The following is a 20,759-nucleotide window of genomic DNA, read 5'->3' on the forward strand; positions in this document are numbered from 1 at the left end:
TCCTATGGATAAAAAAACGATAGAAAAAAACGATCGTCTGTGTGGAACTCCATCGGAGAAAAATCCATGCATGCTCAGAATCAAGTCGACGCATGCTCGGAAGCATTGAACTTAATTTTTCTCAGCACGTCGTAGTGTTTTATGTCACCGCGTTGGACATGGTCGGATTTTTGACTGATGGTGTGTGGGCAAGACTGATGAAAGTCAGCTTCATCACATATGCGACGAAAAAATTCATCGGATTAGATTCCATCAGATATCCGATCGTGTGTACAGGGCATTAGAGTATAATATGCATCTGTATCCTCATTTTGTTGGCCCTATGGGTCTTGTCTCTTTTGAATAAGTAAAACTTATGTTTGTTTTTTTTCGTTGTTGTTGTTTGTGATTTGTCTTATGTATCTTTGGATAAGGAAATATTTATTTTCAATAAAAATAAATAAATAACCATTCATTCATTTATTTGCTTATTCATTCAATTGTAGGCAACATGCCAATACACTGCCACTTCTTATTATTCAGTTACTATAAGCATAATTGTTATGTATCGTGAACTATTGTGTGAATGAATTCATGAGAGGAACTGAAAAAAAGGTAAATCCTTTTTATATTGCTATGATTTTAGCACTCTAACTTAACCCATTACTCTATTGTATACCTGCCCTGAAGACTATGCCTCAGTTGTGCAGCAGGTGGCACTAGAAGTCTTTTCCAGGCAGGGTCACTTTCCATTCTTTCCAAAGAAGAAGTAGGGAAGAGGGAAGGAGGGGCTGGGAATTATTTCCTGAGTTGAGAGCTGTGAGCTGGAATTAGCTTCCGGCTGCTGAGGCTGGTGTTTCTTGTGTGGGGGAGAATGTGAACAGGCTAGCAGACAGCCAGCCCTGGATGGAGCACTGACAGCAGCACAGACACACAAGTAAGTGAGCTGGGATTGCCATGAATTGGTAATTCTGGAGAGCAGAAACTCTGATTCCTGGCTGCTGGGCTAGGAGAGTCTGTTTGGTTTGACTTGCCAGAGAGAAGGACCCAGGCTGTGGAATGCAGCGGTTAGCAGTGAGGATCTGGGGAGGCACACTACTGTATTACCAATGTTGTGCTGCTGGGCTGAAAGTCATATTGGTGACTGTCGTGTGTTCTTTTCATTCCTTTTCTCATTGGTTTCCATCAACTCCTCTGCATGAACCAACCTATGCCTTGGGAGCAGATTTGAAAATAATTGGTCGTATATTTTATGCTAGGGATGGCATCAAGTTTTTTCTTACACTTTGTGTTAAAGATGCTCTTTAGTGTTATTTTATATATTAAATCAGTATATGTGAGATGTGATGATGTGTCCTATGTATGTGATGATAAGTGTCATTCTATGTATGTGATGATGAGTGTCCTTTTATGTATGTGATGATGAGTGTCATTCTATGTATGTGATGATGAGTGTCATTCTATGTATGAGATGATGGGTGTCCTTCTATGTATGAGATGATGGGTGTCATTCTATGTATGAGATGATGAGTGTCATTCTATGTATGAGATGATGGGTGTCATTCTATGTATGAGATGATGGGTGTCATTCTATGTATGTAATGATAAGTGTCCTTCTATGTATGAGATGATGGGTGTCATTCTATGTATGAGATGATGGGTGTCCTTCTATGTATGAGATGATGGGTGTCATTCTATGTATGAGATGATGAGTGTCATTCTATGTATGAGATGATGGGTGTCATTCTATGTATGAGATGATGGGTGTCATTCTATGCATGAGATGATGGGTGTCATTCTATGTATGAGATGATGGGTGTCATTCTATGTATGAGATGATGGGTGTCATTCTATGTATGAGATGATGGGTGTCATTCTATGTATGAGATGATGGGTGTCATTCTATGTATGAGATGATGGGTGTCATTCTATGTATGAGATGATGAGTGTCATTCTATGTATGAGATGATGGGCGTCATTCTATATATGTGATGGTGGGCGTCATTATATGTATGTGATGATTGGAGTCATTCTATATATGTGATGGTGGGCGTCATTCTATGTATGTGATGATGGGCGTCATTCTATGTATGTGATGATGGGCGTCATTCTATGTATGTAATGATGGGCGTCATTCTATGTATGTAATGATTGTCATTCTATGTATGTAATGATTGTCGTTCTATGTATGTGATGATGATTGTCGTTCTATGTATGTGATGATGAGTGTCCTTCTATATATTTAGACCATTTATTATAATGGACACATGCAGTGATACTATGTATGAGAATGTTAGAAATCTGTGACAGCCCCTGATCTGTTCTCGGTGTCATTTTCTGCATTCAGGCCGTTTTAGGAACGGTGTATCAGGCACCTGCAGTGATACTTGTATGCGTTGCTTGCTTTAGCGGCACACATATGTGCGAACATTGTAGAGATCAGTGGTAGTCACTGATCCATTCGCAGTACCATACCATTCAGCCAGCTCCTCTTACATTTCCCTGTCTGGCTGCTGAAGCCGTCTTTACAAGTAGCTGAATCTACACTGGCAGGAATGTATGGCCCCAGGGCTGGGAGCATGAAAGCAATACACAATTTCTTAAGAGGAGCCTGTGTGCTTTAAACATCTAAAAGCGCATCTCATCTGAACACCTTTCATGTAGAGATGTGAAAAGAAAGATTAAGCTTTGTGTTAAAAGCTTTGTATTATCAGAGTTCAGTTGATAGAGAGAAATTCATCAGCGCAATGAAACATATGTCTAGAATGTCCTTGATAGGTGACATCTATGGATAGGTGATGTCATAATAGCTCGAAACAAATCCTGATTAAGATGGAGGGTGGGGATTGAATGTAGAATAAGGCTTGGCATTGATTACACATTGCAATTTTACCAGGATCTATGTTTCGTTAGTAATGCTTAAATAATGACATCAAATATCTATGAAATGATTGCTTGTTGAATATATGGCATGGTGCTGTGTATGTCGCATTTCCCTAAATCACAATGCAGTTTTCATGTTTCCAAGGTTTATAGAGAAAAGGTGCAATCAGTGATAAGAAAATGTAACAGGTTATCATGTAGCAGCAAACGTGGTGGGTGTCCCCCGCCTGGGAGCTCACACTACGCTCCAGCTGATGCTGCTGCACACGCAGTATGTGATGGAGAGGCCTACGGTAAGCGGAGCTCACATAGGCTGCTTCACTGCTACACACATTTACTGATGACACTTGTGTCTGCTCTGGCTGGCTTTCCTGTCTCAGTGGGGACACAGGAAAAACATTCATAATCACTTTATTCGAAGGGGTGGCTTTTTGAAGAGCATATAAAAGGTACATCATGCCAATAAACAGGATGCTGAAACGGATCCTCTTAAAAGAGAAGTTTGGCTTCTCTTTTAAATCCTACTTACTCAGGTAGAGGCAGCATTGATGCAATACTGCATCTGTCCCTCGCCGCTTCTAAGACTGGGAACTGAGTGATCAAATACCACAGATCTCTCATTTCTCATAGCTCCATGAGCAGAGAGCTGGTAACTGTCAGTCACCACTCCCCAAACACACATACACCACCGCAGCTGTAATCTTCCAGTGTGGTAGGGGTTAATATAGCTAAACAGCTGTCAGTAGTTCTTATGAAGAGAGATTGACTATGCCTGCCTATTCCTGCAAGATCCAGGGGTGTAGAAAAGATGAAGACTTCTTCTAAAACAAGAGGAATTAGCAGAAGGGACACATCATACTAATTGTCCTTTGTGCTGATTTTTCTGTTTGTGTTAAAACTTAAACTTTAAAGCTGAACTCTGGGCAATTTTTTTTTTTTTGTGGGGCACAGGCTCGCTGCATGAGTTAACTGCCCGTTTTTGTATAGGGGATTGGAGAGCCAAAATATACTCACCTAATCCTCAGACCCCCCCCAAAGCACATTACCAGTCTCTGCAGGTTGCCTGCCCCCCTCCCCCCCTGTAGTCTAGCAGTCTTGAGCGGTGGACTGTTCCTGACGTCATCATGCCCATAGACCAGCTCTGGACATGAAGATGCCCGGAACAGTCCACCCTTGGACATGGGGGAGGGACAATTTCCAGGGGATCGAAGGATCAGGAGAGTATAGGCTCTGTATTCATCCCTAGACAAAGTGAGCAGTTAACCCATGCAGTGCGGGCACAGCCAAAATGCATTGTAAAAAAAATGTTTGACCATAATTGGACTATAAATATATTATGCCGCGTACACACGACCATTTTTAATGTTCTAGAAAAAACAACGTTTTTTTTTTTTCGTGATTCTTGTCAAGCCTGCCTTGCATACACATGATCGTGAAAAAAAAATGCTCGAGCAAAGCGCGGTGACATAAAACACGTACAACGGCACTATAAAGAGGAAGTTCCATTCAGATGGCGCCACCCTTGGGGCTGCTTTGCTGATTTTGTGTTAGTAAAAGTTTGGTGAGAGACGATTCCCGCTTTTCAGTCTTCGTGCTTTTCAGTCTGTTACAGCATGACGAATGTGCTATCTTCATTACAAACGCTAGTTTTACCAGAACGTGCGCTCCCGTCTCATAACTTGCTTCTGAGCATGCACGTTTTTTTTTTTTAAAAACGACAATGGGAAAAACAACGCAAAAAAAACGAGCATGTTCTAAATTTTTAATGCCCATTTTTCACGTCATGGAAAATGCTCTGGAGCCTACACACGATCGTTTTTAATGACCATTTTAAAAAATTTCATTTTTCACGTCATGAAAAACAGTCATGTGTGCGCAGCTTTAGAATTAAATAAATTGAGAAGAAGCCAAATTATGTAGATATCTAAGAGTTATTGTTTGTAAACAAGTAACTGTATATATAGCAACATTCACCCTTTTCTTCTTTGCAATTTGTGACTTGAAAGCCGTTTGCTCATTGTTTTTAATTTTGAAGACATGTTAATTGGATACAGTCAGCTCGACTTAATTCACAGCAGTTGAGAATCTGAAATCACTAGTACTTTACATTGCCTTGTAAAAGTATTGTTGGTTGCAGAAATGAATATATCTGTCTCCATGAGGAACCGATCTCGGAGTGTGGGGGTGGTAAGTGTAATAGCTGTCAATTACCCTTAACCTACACGGTTGCAATCCAGAGATCTACTGTACGTGTTGGTTTCTCTATTTCTGTGTTCTAGCAGGCATTTGGTCTTGTACCACTCTGCAATATGTAGGATGTCAGAAAATTCCCATATAGAAGTAGACTACTTCAATCTGCAGAGCAGCACTCAGAAATCTAAAAAATGTGGTCCACCATGGCAGACCTGCTATCCCACTTTATCCATGACTACTAGTTACTGATCTGGAAAAATGTCAATATATTATTATTATTATTATACAGGATTTATATAGCGCCAACAGTTTACGCATCGCTTTACAATGTAAAAGGCAGATAATACCGTTATAATACAATAAAATACAAGAGGATTGAAAGGGCCCTGCTCAGAAGAGTTTGCAATCTAATAGGGTGGGGCAGGTGGTACAAAAGGTTGTAACTGTGGCAAATCAGATGATGGAAGTGTTAAAATATTAGTTGGAGACGTGATAGGCTTCCCTGAAGAGATGAGTTTTCAGGGATCGCCTGGCGGTAGCAAGAGTAGGGGATAGCCGGACAGGTTGAGGTAGCGAGTTCCAGAGGATGGGAGAGGCTTTGGAGAAATCCTGGAGAGGAGCATGAGAGGAGGAGACGAGAGAGCTTAAGAGTAGGAGGTCTTGAGAAGAGCGGAGAGGATGGTTTGGGTGATATTTGGAGACAAGATTGGTGATGTAGCTCGGGGCAGAGTTGTGGATGGCTTTGTATGTAATTAATATATCAGGTAGCAGTATGTCTGATGTGCACATGCTTTTTCTCGGTAAGTGACTTACTAGTGGAACAAGGGTACATTATTCATTCCCCCATCCCCACACACTGGATGGGAGAATCAGTCCGTTGTTCTATTGTATTTTGACAGCAGGAAGCCTTCCTCGCTGTCAGAACACATTGATCAGTGTTGATGGATATCGTTGGTGGCAACAATTGTTCGGGAAAAATCCAACAGGCTTGGTGTACAGAAGTTGATCGGTAGATTGACTTCTGTACAGCTAGCCTGTCCATGCATGGATTAAAATTTGGCTTGTCCCTGCTCAATCGGTCGAAGTTCGATCCATGTATGGGCCGCCTTAATCAGCAATGGCAACTGCTGATGGCACCCAGTTCTGTATGATTTTATAGTATCCTACCATTTTACAAAGTGTGGACTTCAGTAGAAGTAAAGCCGTCCCTTATAGAAACTTTCTTATTGTTTTTCATTGCAGATCTCTTTCCCAGAATACTAGTTGCCTGAATGCCTCTGTTTTATACAGTTCAGCTACCTTTTCCCGCAGATCCCTTGACAATTATTTTGCTTTCCCCAAGACTCAGAATCCAGAAATGTCAGTGCAGCACTGGATGAAAGATGCTAGGGTCTGTCAGAAAGTCCAGAAACTCACTGACCTTTTATACATACACACTAATTACAAGCAAACAGATCACAGGTGAGGATGGTTACCTTTAACCACTTCAATACCAGGCACTTACACCCCCTACTTGCCCAAGCCAATTTTCAGCTTTCAGTGCTGTCGCTGTTTAAATGACAATTGTGCGGTCATGCTACAATGTAGCCAAACAGAATTTTTATAATGTTGTTCCCACAAATAGAGCTTTCTTTTGATGGTATTTGATCACCTCTGTGGTTTTTATTTTTTTCTAAACAAATAAAAAAAATACAGAAAATGTAGAAAAAAATGTTTTTTTCATTTTATTTATGTTATAAAATGTTGCAAATAAGTACGTTTTCTCCTTAACTGATGGGCACTGATGAGACGTCACTGACGGGCACTGATAAGGTGGTACCAATGAGGTGACACTGATGGGCACTGACGATGGGCACTAATAGGCGGCACTGATGGGTGGCACTGATATGCAGCACTGATGGGCATTGATAGACGGCACTGATGGGCACTCATGGATGGCACTGATAGGCGACACTGACGGGCACTGAAAGGCTGCACTGCTGGGTACTTATGAGTGTCACTGATAGGCGACACTGATGGGCACTGATACATGGCACTGGCAGGCATTGGGGATGGGCACTGAATGGCAGCTCCCTGGGCACTGATTTGCAGCCGATCTGCTTTCCTCTCCTCACATCTGTCAGACGCGAGTGACGAAAAGCCGATCAATGGCTCTTCCTGTTCACATTATGATCAGCCGTGATTGGACACGGCTGATCACGTGGACACACTGCACCACCGATCGCCGCAATGCGTGCCCCCCACAGACGCGCGGCGGCTGTTATCCTGCTGGACATCATATGACGTCCAGTAAGGATAACTGAACCACAGCCCGGCCATCATTCTGCTATAGACTGGGCGGGAAGTGGTTAATAACCATTCAAACCCATTTGTGTCAACTTGTGTGCATGTTATCAGGCCAAAATAATTAGGGTATGTAAACTTTTGATCAGGGTCATTTGGGTAGTTTCTGTTGCTATTATGATTTAAAAAGTGTAAACACAGTTGATTGATAATAAATGGCTTCAGCAGCACAACTGTGTGTATATGTATGTATGTGTATATATATATATATATATATATATATATATATATATATATATATATATATATATATATATAGAATGTCAGGTAATAAATAATAAGACAAAGATGAATCCGTTCATAACTTTTTTCAGCTTTAATGTGAACTATAAACTCTACAACTCAATTGAAAAACAAACTGAATTATTTTAGGGGGGGGTGTAAAACTAAAAAAATAAAATACTATGGTTGCATAAGTGTGCACACCCTCTTATGACTGCGGATGTAGCTGTGTTCAGAATTAAGCAATCACATTCAAAATCATTTTAAGTCGGAGTTAGTACACATCTATCATTTAAAGTGCTTCTGATTAACCCCAAATAAAGTTCAGCTGTTTCTAGTAGGTCTTTCCTGACATTTTCTTAGTTGCATCCTATAGAAAAAGCCATGGTCCGCAGAGAGCTTCCAAGGCATCGGTCAGGAGAAGGGTACAATTTTTTTTCCAAGGCATTAGATATACCACGGAACACAGTGAAGACAGTCATCAAGTGGAGAAAAATATGGCACAGCAGTGACATTACCAAGAACTGGACGTCCCTCCAAAACCGATGAAAAGATGAGAAGAAAACTGGTCAGGGAGGCTGCCAAGAGGCCTACAGCAACATTTAGGCTGGCTTCACACTATTGCAAATTGGATCCGGGTTTCCCCGCATCCAATTCAGGAGATTGTGATCTTCTGGTCCGTTTCAGGTCTGAATTCAGTCCTAAAATTTGTGCTGAAGTCGGACTTAAAACAGTGAACGGGGACGCACCGGACTCCTGTTAGGAGCAGCTCCGTGCTGCAGCATGAACCCAGCGTAAAGAAACTGCAGGAATATTTGGCAAGTACTGGTTGTGTGGTACATGTAACAACAATCTCCCATATTCTTCATATGTCTGGGCTATGGGGTAGAGTGGCAAGATGGAAGCCCTTTCTTTCAAATAAAAACAACCAAACCTGGCTAAATTTTGCAAAAACACATCTGAAGTCTCCCAAGAGCTTGTGGGAAAATGTGTTAGGGTCTGATGAAACCAAGGTTGAACTTTTCGGCCATAATTCCAAAAAACACTGTGCATCACCAAAAGAACACCATACCCACAGTGAAGCATGGTGGTGGCAGCATCACGCTTTGGGCCATTTTTCTTCAGCTGGAACAGGGGCCTTAATCAAGGTAGAGGAAATTATGAACAGTTCCAAATACCTGTCGATATTGGCACAAAACCTTCAGGCTTCTGCTAGAAAGCTGAACATGAAGAGGAACTTCATCTTTCAGCATGACAACGACCCAAAGCGTACATCCAAATCAACAAAGGAATGGCTTCACCAGAAGAAGATCAAAGTTTTGGAATGGCCCAACCAGAGCCCAGACCTGAATATTATTGAAAATCTGTGGGGTGATCGGAAGAAGGCTGTGCCCATTAGATGCCCTCGCAATCTGACAGATTTTGCAAAGAAGCGTGGGCAAATAATGCCAAGTCAAGATGTGCCATGCTGTAAAAACAGTGGTGAACAGCGACACTAGATATGGTGATAACATAAAATTATATAGCAACTGGAATATAGGTATACATAAAATGTGTGTGTGTGTGTGTGTGTGTGAGTAAGCACACATAATATTAAGAGGTGCCATGCTGATAGACCTAAAACTGAGTGCTGTAATACAATCAAATGGTGCTTCAACAAAGTATTACTGTAGTTTAAGGATGTGCACACTTCTGCAACCATATTATTATTATTATTATTATTATTATTATTTTACTTCCCTCCACCTAAAAGATTTAAGTTTGTTGTTTAACTGAGTTGTGCAGTTTATAGTTCACAATAAAGGTGGAAAAAGTTCTGAAATTATTTTTTTACAAGGCCTGATGAAGAGCGTGGTATGCTCGTAACTGTACAGTAGCCTTGCATCACTACAAATTTTCTGTCTGCAAAGAAGCAACCAGTAAATTAATCGCATTGGAGTTTGTGTCCCGTCGTCTTTTTTACTATATATACACACACACACACACACCGTATATATACTCGAGTATAAGCCGACCCGAATATAAGCAGAGGCACCTAATTTTACCACAAAAAAATGGGAAAACTTATTGACTCAAGTATAAGCCTAGGGTGTCCATCTCCATGCCTCACTGTGCCCATGCCTCACTGTGTCCATGACTAGACTGACGTTTAACATGGGAGTCTATGGAAGGGGTGCCCGGCTTTGAAAAATCGGTGCTCCCCGGTCGTAGGTCCTCTGGACAACAAACCTTGCACACTTGTAGAGGAAGAGTGGGACTACATGTGTGCCAGGGGACCTACGGCTGGCCGGTACCGGGTCCCCAAAGTCCGGGAGATCAGGCGCAAAAAGGTGACTCGAGTATAAGACGAGGGGGGCATTTTCAGCACAAATTTGCTGAAAAACTTGAGTATATACGGTATATCTATATATATATATATATATATATATATATATATATATATATATATATATATATATATATATATATATATATATATATACACTGCTCAAATTGACAGCAATATATACCTACCTATAATAAAGATATAAAATAAATAATGAAAGATGCTTGCATCTATTCTATACCATTGAGGTGGGACAATAATGTGGGCATGTACCTGTGATCCTGAAATTATGAATTTTGGAGTTCTACTTCATTATGAGGGTTTATTTAGTCAAAGTGAAAAATCACTTTACAACAGTTTTTCCTATTTATAAAGCTACCCTGCACAATGACACATTTTATTTTGTAGATAACTTCACGGGTAACTTCAAAGATATTCTGCCATTTGTTTTTGCCAAATATTTTATATGTTGTACATCTAAATCAGACATAATCTATTGTTTTCAATAAAGGGTAGCTGGAACAACCTTTCCCCAATATGGCATAATTGTTTTTTCTTATATAGCTGCTTTATTCTTTTTTTGCTGTTTTTCATCAGTTCATCTGCTTTTTACTGTTTTTTCAATTCGCTTTGCTTCAACTTTACAACCTTCCATATCAAACTTTTACAACTTGGAGAAAAACGTAATGGTGAAATAAGGTGACATGCAATGAAACTGGATGCAGTTCTTTTACTGGTCTTTGTAAGCAGGCTCCCTATTCCGCAGTCAGTGCTTAAGTTAATAGCTGGACATATTTTCTGTAAAATGTACGACCTAGATTTTTCTACAACGTGGCAAAGTGAATGAGTGTTTCTTTCCATCTTGGATAATTATTTGATTCCAGCAGGATATTATTAGAATGATTAAATCCAGAAGTCTTGTGCTTAGAATTCTAGTGTTGGAGAATCCACACATGCAGTTGCTGAGCACCGTCAGTGCTCGTTGTTAAAAGTATCTTTCTTTCAACTGTATTCTAACACATGTTATATTGTTTTTTTTTTTATATATATATATTTTTATTTTATTTTAATGTGAGAATGCAGTTAACAATAAAGATGGCCATAACATTCGGCCAAAAAGACAATGTAATAAAGACAATGAACAGTTTGGGTCTAGGGATGAAGAATAATAAGTACTTAAAGTAGCAAGTGAAAGAAAGAGGAGGAGGAGGAGAAGGGCTCAATCAGTAGATTAGGAAGTGTAATTCCATTTAAATGGAGGGTGGATCGTCAATTGGAGGGTCATTGGAAGGCCATTGGGGAGATTTACCTTCACTTTCTGTCCCATAGCCTAACATGAAGTGAGAAGAGTCAGTGCAAATTAAGGGAATCTATTAGGGATTCCCAGGCCACCAGAACTTTTTTCTGGGGAGAACCCAAAAGTTGGGTTTTTCTTTTACTTTCATTTTCAATGATAATGGTAAACGTGACAAATTGAGAGGGTGAATCACCTCAATGGGGGCACAGACACTAATAAAAACTGACAGGTGTTCTAATCCCTCTTCACTTTATCCAAAACGTAATTTTAGTTATACTTTAGTTTAGTTATGTTTTAACCAGATTCGGCACTGCGTCGCTCTAACTGACAATTGCGCGGTCGTGCGATGTGGCATCCAAACAAAATTGGCGTCCTTTTTTCCCCACAAATAGAGCTTTCTTTTGGTGGTATTTGGTCACCTCTGTGTTTTTTTATTTTTTTGCACTATAAACAAAAATAGAGTGAAAATTTTGAAAAAAAATCAATATTCTTTACTTTTTGCTATAATAAATACCCCCAAAAAAGATATACATTTTTTTTTCTCAGTTTAGGCCGATACGTATTCTTCTACCAATTTTTGGTAAAAAAAAAACGCCATAAGCGTTTAATGATTGGTTTGCGCCAAATTTATAGCGTTTACAAAATAGGGGATAGTTTTATGGCATTTTTATTAATATTTTTTTTTTTTACTACTAATCGTGGCGATCAGCAATTTTTTTCGTGACTGCGGCATTATGGCGGACACATCGGACAATTTTGACAAATTTTTGGGACCATTGTCATTTTCACAGCAAAAAGTGCTATAAAAATGCACTGTTTACTGTAAAATGACATTTGCAGTTTGGGAGTTAACCACTAGGGGGCGCTGTAGGGGTTGTGTGACCTCATATGTGTTTCTAACTGTAGGGGGCAGGGCTGGACGTGTGACATCACTGATCGCCTTTCCCTATATCAGGGAACAGACGATCAGTGACATTGCCACTGTGAAGAACAGGGAAGGTGTGTTTACACACACCTCTCCCCGTTCTTCAGCTCCTGTGACCGATCGCGGGACACCGGCGGCGATCGGGTCCGCGTGTCCCACGGGCGCGGTCACGGAGCTTCGGATGGGGTCGCGGGCGCACGCCCCACGGCTGGGCACTTAAAGGGGACGTTCAGGTACGTGCATGTGCCCAACCGTGCCATTCTGCTGACGTAAATGTGCAGGAGGCGGTCCTTAAGTGGTTAAGAGTCTCAGTTACCATTGAGTATCTTGAAAACGTTGCACTATAGATTGTTGGGTATCTACTGACAAGGTTTGGATGTTTTTATATTATTATTATTAAACAGGATTTATATAGTGCCAACAGTTTGCACAGAGCTTTACAACATGAGGGCAGACAGTACAGTTACAATACAATTTAACACAGGAGGAATCCCTACTTGTTAGAGTTTACAATCCAATATATTATTTTATTGCAACCTTCTGATTCTTGTTTAAACTGTTATGCAAGGTTTAACACCCCTAACTTATGCCCCAGAGCTAAGTCATAAAGAGATTCTCAGTGGCTATTAAAGTGAAAACTCCAAGACATTTGTAGTGATGGACTTTAAATGGTATATAATAAATAGCACAAAGAACATTTTTTAAAAATCAAAAAGTTTGTTATACATATATTAAAAACATATGTAGCAGCATATCCAATATTTTCATATGGGGTTCACAAATATTATTTTTTCATTTCACCATCCATCATCCATTCACCATCCAACACATTTCAAATGTTTGAACATCTTCATCAGGAGCACATTTAAACAGTATCCATATAGCACAACCCGATCTCATGAAATCACAAATTTATTACAGTTTGCTGGCACAACAACATGGTATCCATTCCAGAAAAGGGCATCCAGGGATGAAAAGGAGGAGAGACAAAGGAATGTCTGATCCTTATAGAGGGAACACCACCAGTAAGCAGAAATGTAATTGTATGAGAGACTTGGTAGTCCTTTCAATACCGGGGGTTAGTCCAATCACGCACTAAAGGGGAACCCAGTCTCAGATGTTTTGTATTTTGCCAAAACTTTATATACAGTTCAGATAGTCAATGGTAGACAGTACATTTTAAATCTTCTGCTTTTACAACCACTTTAACTGTTTGCAGTATAGCTTTTTTCACTGGTACACAATAAACCAAATTAAGTACACAAACCCCACTGGTTACCCATTTAGTTTGTAGCACTATATTTTTTTTTAACCTTGTCAGCAGGCCAGTCAAGTTTATTCCACCCCAAACTTGCTCATCCATGTCTTGATGGACCTTGCTTTGTGCACTGGTGCGCAGTCATGTTGGAACAGGAAGGGGCCATCTCCAAACTGTTCCCACAAAGTTGGGAGCATGACATTTTCCAAAATGTCTTGGTATGTTGACGCCTTAAGAGTTCCCTTTACTGGAACTAATGGGACTAGGCCAATCCCTGAAAAACAAACCCACATCATAACCCCCCTTCGCCAAATGATTTGGACCAGTGCACAAAGCAAGGTCCATAAAGACATGGATGAGCAAGTTTGGGGTGGAGGAAGTTGACTGGCCTGCACCTCAACCCGATAGAACGCCTTTGGGATGAGTTAGAGCAGAGAGACTGCAAGCTAGGCCTTCTCGTCCACATCAGTGCCTGACGTCACACGCTTCTGGAAGAGTGGTCAAACATTCCCCTAGACCAGACCTGGGCAAACTACGGCCCGCGGGCCGTATACGGCCCGGCGGACCTTTTAATCCGGCCCCCAGGCGGAGCCAGAGGCGTACCAAGCACGGGGCGGGCCGCACCGGGTGCCACACACTGGGGGGGTGTCAGGCCAACGATACCCCCCCCTCCGCGAATGAAGAGGACTTCCGACTTAGCGTGCTGCGTGTGGCATGGCGCGGTGGCAGGGAGGCAGCGCCAGCGGCAGTACTGTCTAGGTAAGACACAGCAGGGGGGGGTGCGTGCGAGCCGTACCTGAGTGATACCCGGGACCCGGCCGGCCGCAATTATCCCCTTCTCTGTGACAGCGCAGCGCTCTCATAGTATCGGCTGTGACTGTCTGACACTGACAGTCACACAGCCGACCAGCATGAAGCTGCGGCCGCCTCCCCCTGTGCTGTGTGTAGTGTGACTAACACATGGCGCGCTGATCATCTCTGAGTCTGCCTGACGGCATTACGTGTCTAAAGGCAAGAGGGGGGGGTGTTCTGTATATGAGGGGGGGGCCAGGGGGTGTTCTGTATATGAGGGGGCCTTCTGTATTTTGGGGGGGTTCTTCTGTATTCTGGGGGATCTGTATTGTGGGGGGGTGTTCTGTATTTTAGGGGGGTCTGAACTGTAGGGGTGGGTCTGTATTGTAGGGGGGTTCTGTAGGGGGGTCGGTATTGAAGGGAGGGGTCTGCACTGTCCAGAGGTGCAGTCTAATGTAAAGGGGTGCAGTGTAATGTAAAGGGGTCCAGAGATGCAGGGTGCTGTGTAATGTAAAGGGGTCCAGAGATGCAGGGTGCTGTGTAATGTAAAGGGGTGCAGGGTGCTGTGTAATGTAAAGGGGTGCAGGGTGCTGTGTAATGTAAAGGGTCCAGAGATGCAGGGTGCTGTGTAATGTAAGGAATCCAGAGGTGCAGGGTGATGTGTAATGTAAAGGGGTTCAGAGGTGCAGGGTGCTGTGTAATGTAAAGGGATCCAGAGATGCAGGGTGCTGTATAATGTAAAGGGGGTCCAGAGATGCAGGGTGATGTGTAATGTAAAGGGGTCCAGAGATGCAGGGTGCTGTGTAATGTAAAGGGGTCCAGAGATGCAGGGTGCTGTGTAATGTAAGGGGTCCAGAGATGCAGGGTGCTGTGTAATGTAAAGGGGTCCAGAGATGCAGGGTGCTGTGTAATGTAAAGGGGTGCAGGGTGCTGTGTAATGTAAAGGGTCCAGAGATGCAGGGTGATGTGTAATGTAAGGAATCCAGAGGTGCAGGGTGATGTGTAATGTAAAGGGGTTCAGAGGTGCAGGGTGCTGTGTAATGTAAAGGGATCCAGAGATGCAGGGTGCTGTATAATGTAAAGGGGTCCAGAGATGCAGGGTGATGTGTAATGTAAAGGGGTCCAGAGATGCAGGGTGCTGTGTAATGTAAAGGGGTCCAGAGGTGCAGGGTGCTGTGTAATGTAAAGGGGTCCAGAGATCCAGGGTGCTCTATAATGTAAAGGGGTCCAGAGGTGCAGGGTGCTGTGTAATGTAAAGGGGTCCAGAGGTGCAGGGTGCTGTGTAATGTAAAGGGGACCAGTGATGCAGGGTGCTGTGTAATGCAAAGGGGTCCAGAAGTGCAGTGTAATGTAAAGGGGTCCAGAGGTGCAGGGTGCTGTGTAATGTAAAGGGTTGCAGAAGTGCAGGGTCCTGTGCAATGTAAAGGGGTCCCGTGCTGCAGTTGTGGAGAGGGGTTACACAGTAGTGACAAAGAGATATTAAAGGATGCAGAGGTATGCAGGGGGCACAGGGGGGTGTTTTTATGTTTTACTGTGGGGGGTGCCAGATATTGGATCCGCCCCGGATGCCAAATGTTCTAGGTACGCCCCTGGGCGGAGCGCTAGTTACGGCAATGTAGTAGCTGGCGGCGCAGGGCGAATTACATTGCGCAACGTCTCCTGCATGATGGTCAGTGGCTGGGCCGGCCATCAGCTAGTGGGGGGGGGGGGCGGGGCTACGGCTTGAGCCGTACGTGCAGACGCACACAGGGAGTTGACATCACGTCAGATGACGTCAGCTCCTTTCCGCGCGCCTGTGAGGAGCGATTGATGCGGCGTGGTGGATGTGACTGGTCCTCCTAGGACGGTGCAGGAAAACTTCACAATCATCGTACTTTGGATCTGTTGTGATGGTGAGTGATGTTTTGTTGCTGTGCTCACAGACTGATGAATACCATCCATATTATATACTTCTCATATCTATTTTCTGTGGTGTCTGTCCCTTGTCATGCTTTGTGCACATTTTATATCCTCTTTTTTGAGTTTCTGACATCATCAGGTGGTTTATGTAATTTTAGCAGAAAATGCACCAATATATTGCAAACCATAGCTATGGTTTGCAATATATTAGTGCATTTTTTGATAAAATTACATAAACCAGCTGATGTCAGAAACTCAAAAAAGAGGAGATAAAATGTGCACAAAGCATGACAAGGGACAGACACCACAGAAAATAGATATGAGAAGTATATAATATGGATGGTATTCATCAGTCTGTGAGCAGTCCATGTGCAAGCTTGCAACATTATTCATACAATGGTAAATGTAAGGGTAGGGGTGTTGGCGCTGCCTACGTGGACACTTGTCCACTGAGCACCCTTAGGTGGTCTATCTGCTAGAAGCGGTAAGTGAAAAATCAAATATCTGCTAGAAGCGGTAAGTGAAAAATCAAATATCTGCTAGAAGCGGTAGGTGTGGCATAGATGCTGGCAGTACAATAAAAAGAAAATAAATAAATTGTTTAACTATAACAAGTACTCGTACCAGTTGTCCAACAATGATATTTACTGCTTTTTATAAAGAAATACAATTGATTTTATGCAAAATATTTTTAGTTTCTCATGTGGCCCCATCGAAAAAATAATTGCCCACCCCTGCCCTAGACTGATAGCAAAGGGCGGGCCAACTCAATACTAAGAATGGGGTGCTATTAAAGTCCATGTGCGTGTAAAGGCAGGTGTCCCAATACTTTTGGTAATATAGTGTATCTATCAACTGGATGGTAGCCAGTCTTTTGTATGCTTGTGGCAGTAGTGTTGTACCGTGTTAGCCATCAAATAATGCTGAAAGTATTTATGCTATTGTATTCTAGCAAATGTATGCAAGCAAATCTAATGGGTTTGTAAGAACATTGTAAATGCAAAAGGGCTACTTCTGCAGCGTTAGAAAGCTAATTAGTAAATATGAAATAGTGTAGCCCCATTAAACGAGAGAGACTTGTACTTTACTTGTGCTATTTATAATAGTGACGTCATGGTGTCACATTTTTAGATTCTGTTAGAAAAAGATAATATCACAGTACTAGAATAAACACCACATACTGCTTTCACTCACCAAGTGTAATGCCGCGTACACACAATCATTTTTTGGCACAAAAAAAACGTTGTTTTAAAAAAATGTAATTTAAAATGATTGTGTGTGGGCTTCACATCATTTTTCGGGTTCTGAAAAACGAAAAAAAAAAAAATGTTTCGAGCATGCTGCATTTTTTAACGACGTTTTAAACAATGTTGTTTTTCGGGTTGTAAAAAATGATCGTGTGTGGGCTAAAACAACGTTTAAAACCTGCGCATGCTCAGAAGCAAGTTATGAGATGGGAGCGCTCGTTTTGGTAAAACTACCGTTCATAATGGAGTAAGCACATTCATCACGCTGTAACAGACAGAAAAGCGCAAAGGAATCAGCTAAAGCAGCCCAAAGGCGAATAGAACTTCCCCTTTATAGTGCCGTTGTACGTGTTGTACGTCACCACGCTTTGCTAGAGCATTTTCTAAAAACGATGGTGTGTGGGCAACGTCGTTTTAATGATGAAGTTGGAAAAACATTGTTTTTTCTACATGCCGAAAAACTTCGTTTTTTTTTTTCATGCCGAAAAATGATCGTGTGTACGCGGCATAAGAATTGACAGTTGTGTACAATGTGTAACACAAGAAGGCATTTTGTACATGATAGAGCTCTATTGAAGAAAGGCAATGGCCATCTGAGATGGTACACCGCAGGGAACCGCGTTTAATGTAAATAATCCTGGCTCTCCTGTGTGGTCCTCTTCATCAAGTTTACTTTTTGTCTACATAGTGTCATTTTCTGAGCAGCATGGTATGTGTTTTACTGCACTGTATTACAACTGTCTTTCATAGAAAATCACAACGGCTGGTTACTAAGCAGTGCACATTTATGACAGCTGTAAAGTGCAAACCAGGTGGTTTGAAGATAGTACTATGATGGGGAGCTAGTGAACTTTTTATGCAGCATCACACTACCATCAAACATGGTACTGCTAGTTCCACAATGACTTCCATGGTCCTCAACTGCCAGTTTTTCTGTTATATAGACAAAATTACAAAAGAGGGGATTTACTAAAATTGGAGCACACAGAATCTGGTGCAGCTGTGCATAGTAACTAGGGTTGTCCCGATACCGATACCGAGTATTTGCGGGAGTACTCATACTCCCGCAAATACCCCGATACCAAAATAGAATACTATCCCCCCCCCCCCTCCGCCGACGCATCTCGCCGCTACGCCGCATCCCGCCGCATCCCCGCTTGGTTAATACGGGCGGGGAACATTACAGCCTTCATTTGAATAGCTGTAGTCTTTCCCGCCGCGCCGCGTATAGACACTCCCCCTTGCTCGGGTGCGCTGTCCAATCCCGATCAAGGGGAGGTGTCTATACGCAGCGCGGCGTGAAAGACTACAGCTATTCAAAGCTGTAGTGTTCCCCGCGCGTATTAACCAAGCGGGGATGCGGCGCGGCAGCGGGGATGCAGCATGTACGGAAAGGGGGACATGGCTGGATATGGGGGGGGACATGGCTGGATATGGGGGCGGGCATGGCTGGATATGGGGGGGGGGTCATGGCTGCATATGGGGGGACATGGCTGGATATGGGGAGGACATGGCTGCATATATGGGGGGGGGACATGGCTGCATATATGGGGGGGGGACATGGCTGGATATGGGGAGAGACATGGCTGGATATGGGGGGCACATGGCTGCATATGGGGGGACATGGCTGGATATGGGGAGGACATGGCTGCATATGGGGGGGGACATGGCTGGATATGGGGGGGGGACATGGCTGCATATGGGGGGACATGGCTGGATATGGGGGAGACATGGATGCATATGGGGGGGACATGGCTGCATCTGTGGGGGACATGGCTGCATATGGGGGGACATGGCTGGTTATGGGGGGGACATGGCTGGATATGGGGGAGACATGGCTGCATATGGGGGGGACATGGCTGCATATGGGGGGACATGGCTGGTTATGGGGGGGACATGGCTGGATATGGGGGGGACATGGCTGGATATGGGGGAGACATGGCTGCATATGGGGGGGACATGGCTGCATATGGGGGAGACATGGCTGGATATGGGGGAGACATGGCTGCATATGGGGGGGACATGGCTGCATATGGGGGGGACATGGCTGGATATGGGGGAGACATTGCTGCATATGGGGGGGACATGGCTGGATATGGGGGGGACATGGCTGGATATGGGGGGGACATGGCTGGATATGGGGGGGACATGGCTGCATATATGGGGGGGACATGGCTGCATTTGTGGGGGGACATGGCTGCATTTGGGGACACATTTAAAAAAAAGTATCGTATTCGGTATCGGCAAGTACTTGAAAAAAAGTATCGGTACTTGTACTCAGTCCTAAAAAAGTGGTATCGGGACAACCCTAATAGTAACCAATCAGATTCCAGGTTTTAGACTTGGTTCAAACTGGTGTGCTGTCCAACATCGGATGTGATTCGCAGTGCAGTGCAAATCACATGATGTTTGTGAGATGCCACCAGATTGTATGGTTGAATTTGCATTACATTCTTTTTTTTGGTCCACACCAAAATCAGAATTCACACAGATGCGATCCGATTCCTGTCCGAATTGACAGTTGGCACTGCGATATTCCAACTGATTTGGTGTCATTAACTTGACATTGAGGCCTTGTGCACACGACCAGACATGTCCGATGAAAACGGTCCGCGGACCATTTTCATCGGACATGTCTGCTGGGAGATGCGTTGAATCACTTCGACGCATTCAGGGGATTTCGGTCCGATGGTTAGGTGTACTAACCATCGGACATGTCCGACGGACAGGTTTCCACCGGACAAGTTTCTTAGCATGCTAAGAAACTTTTGTCCGCTGGAAACCTGTCGGCCCTACACACGGTCGGCCCTACACACGGACGGACATGTCCGCGGAAACTGGTCTGTGGACCAGTTTCAGCGGACATGTTCGGTCGTGTATACGAGGCCTCACACTCTCGACAGTCCACATATGGCAGTGTGAATTGCATGTCAATCGGGTGCGATGCGGGAACCTGCAGTAGATTCTCAGGATTCTCGCATCGCACCAATGTGAACCAGGGCTAAACGCCTGATCTGACTGGGCACTTTTTAGTCATGTTAAAAATTAACTGTAGGATTGAGTGCTAAAATTGTAAAAGTTCTGTATCCAATGTCACCAACTACATCACAGGTGTCAAACACAAGGCCCAAGGTCCGAATCCGGCCCTCTAGGCCATTTCATGTGGCCCTCACACCTCTCCTACAGCTGCAGGAGAGCTCCAGCCCTCCTCTGGTCCTCCTCCAGACCCTTACTTTCTGTTTTTAAGCAATGCATCCAGCTTCTTCCCAGCAGCAGCTTAAGGAAAGGGGGTGCACTGTGATGTAAGGGAGAGTAGGGGACTCAACTTCTGATGGTGGGATGGATCTTGACAACTAATGTAAGGGGAGGGGGATGCGCTGGACATCTAATCTTAC

At 43.3% G+C, this 20,759-nt stretch overlaps 1 protein-coding gene across 3 annotated transcripts in view; it reads left to right on the forward strand.

The window, feature by feature from the left end:
* The first annotated feature begins 779 nt into the window (after positions 1-779).
* The window catches only part of APBB2 (amyloid beta precursor protein binding family B member 2), a 478,208-nt gene continuing 458,228 nt past the window's right edge, over positions 780-20,759 (forward strand). For 2 of the 3 annotated variants that reach the window (XM_040335048.1, XM_040335053.1), the window contains exon 1: positions 783-916. The gene's annotated coding sequence lies outside the window, so the exon portion shown is untranslated. Of the gene's footprint in view, positions 917-20,759 lie in introns of all 3 variants that reach the window. The other variant, XM_040335050.1, reaches the window with a different exon arrangement.

The sequence above is a fragment of the Rana temporaria genome, chromosome 1, assembly GCF_905171775.1.
Source record: "Rana temporaria chromosome 1, aRanTem1.1, whole genome shotgun sequence".
Taxonomy (NCBI): Eukaryota; Metazoa; Chordata; class Amphibia; order Anura; family Ranidae; genus Rana; species Rana temporaria.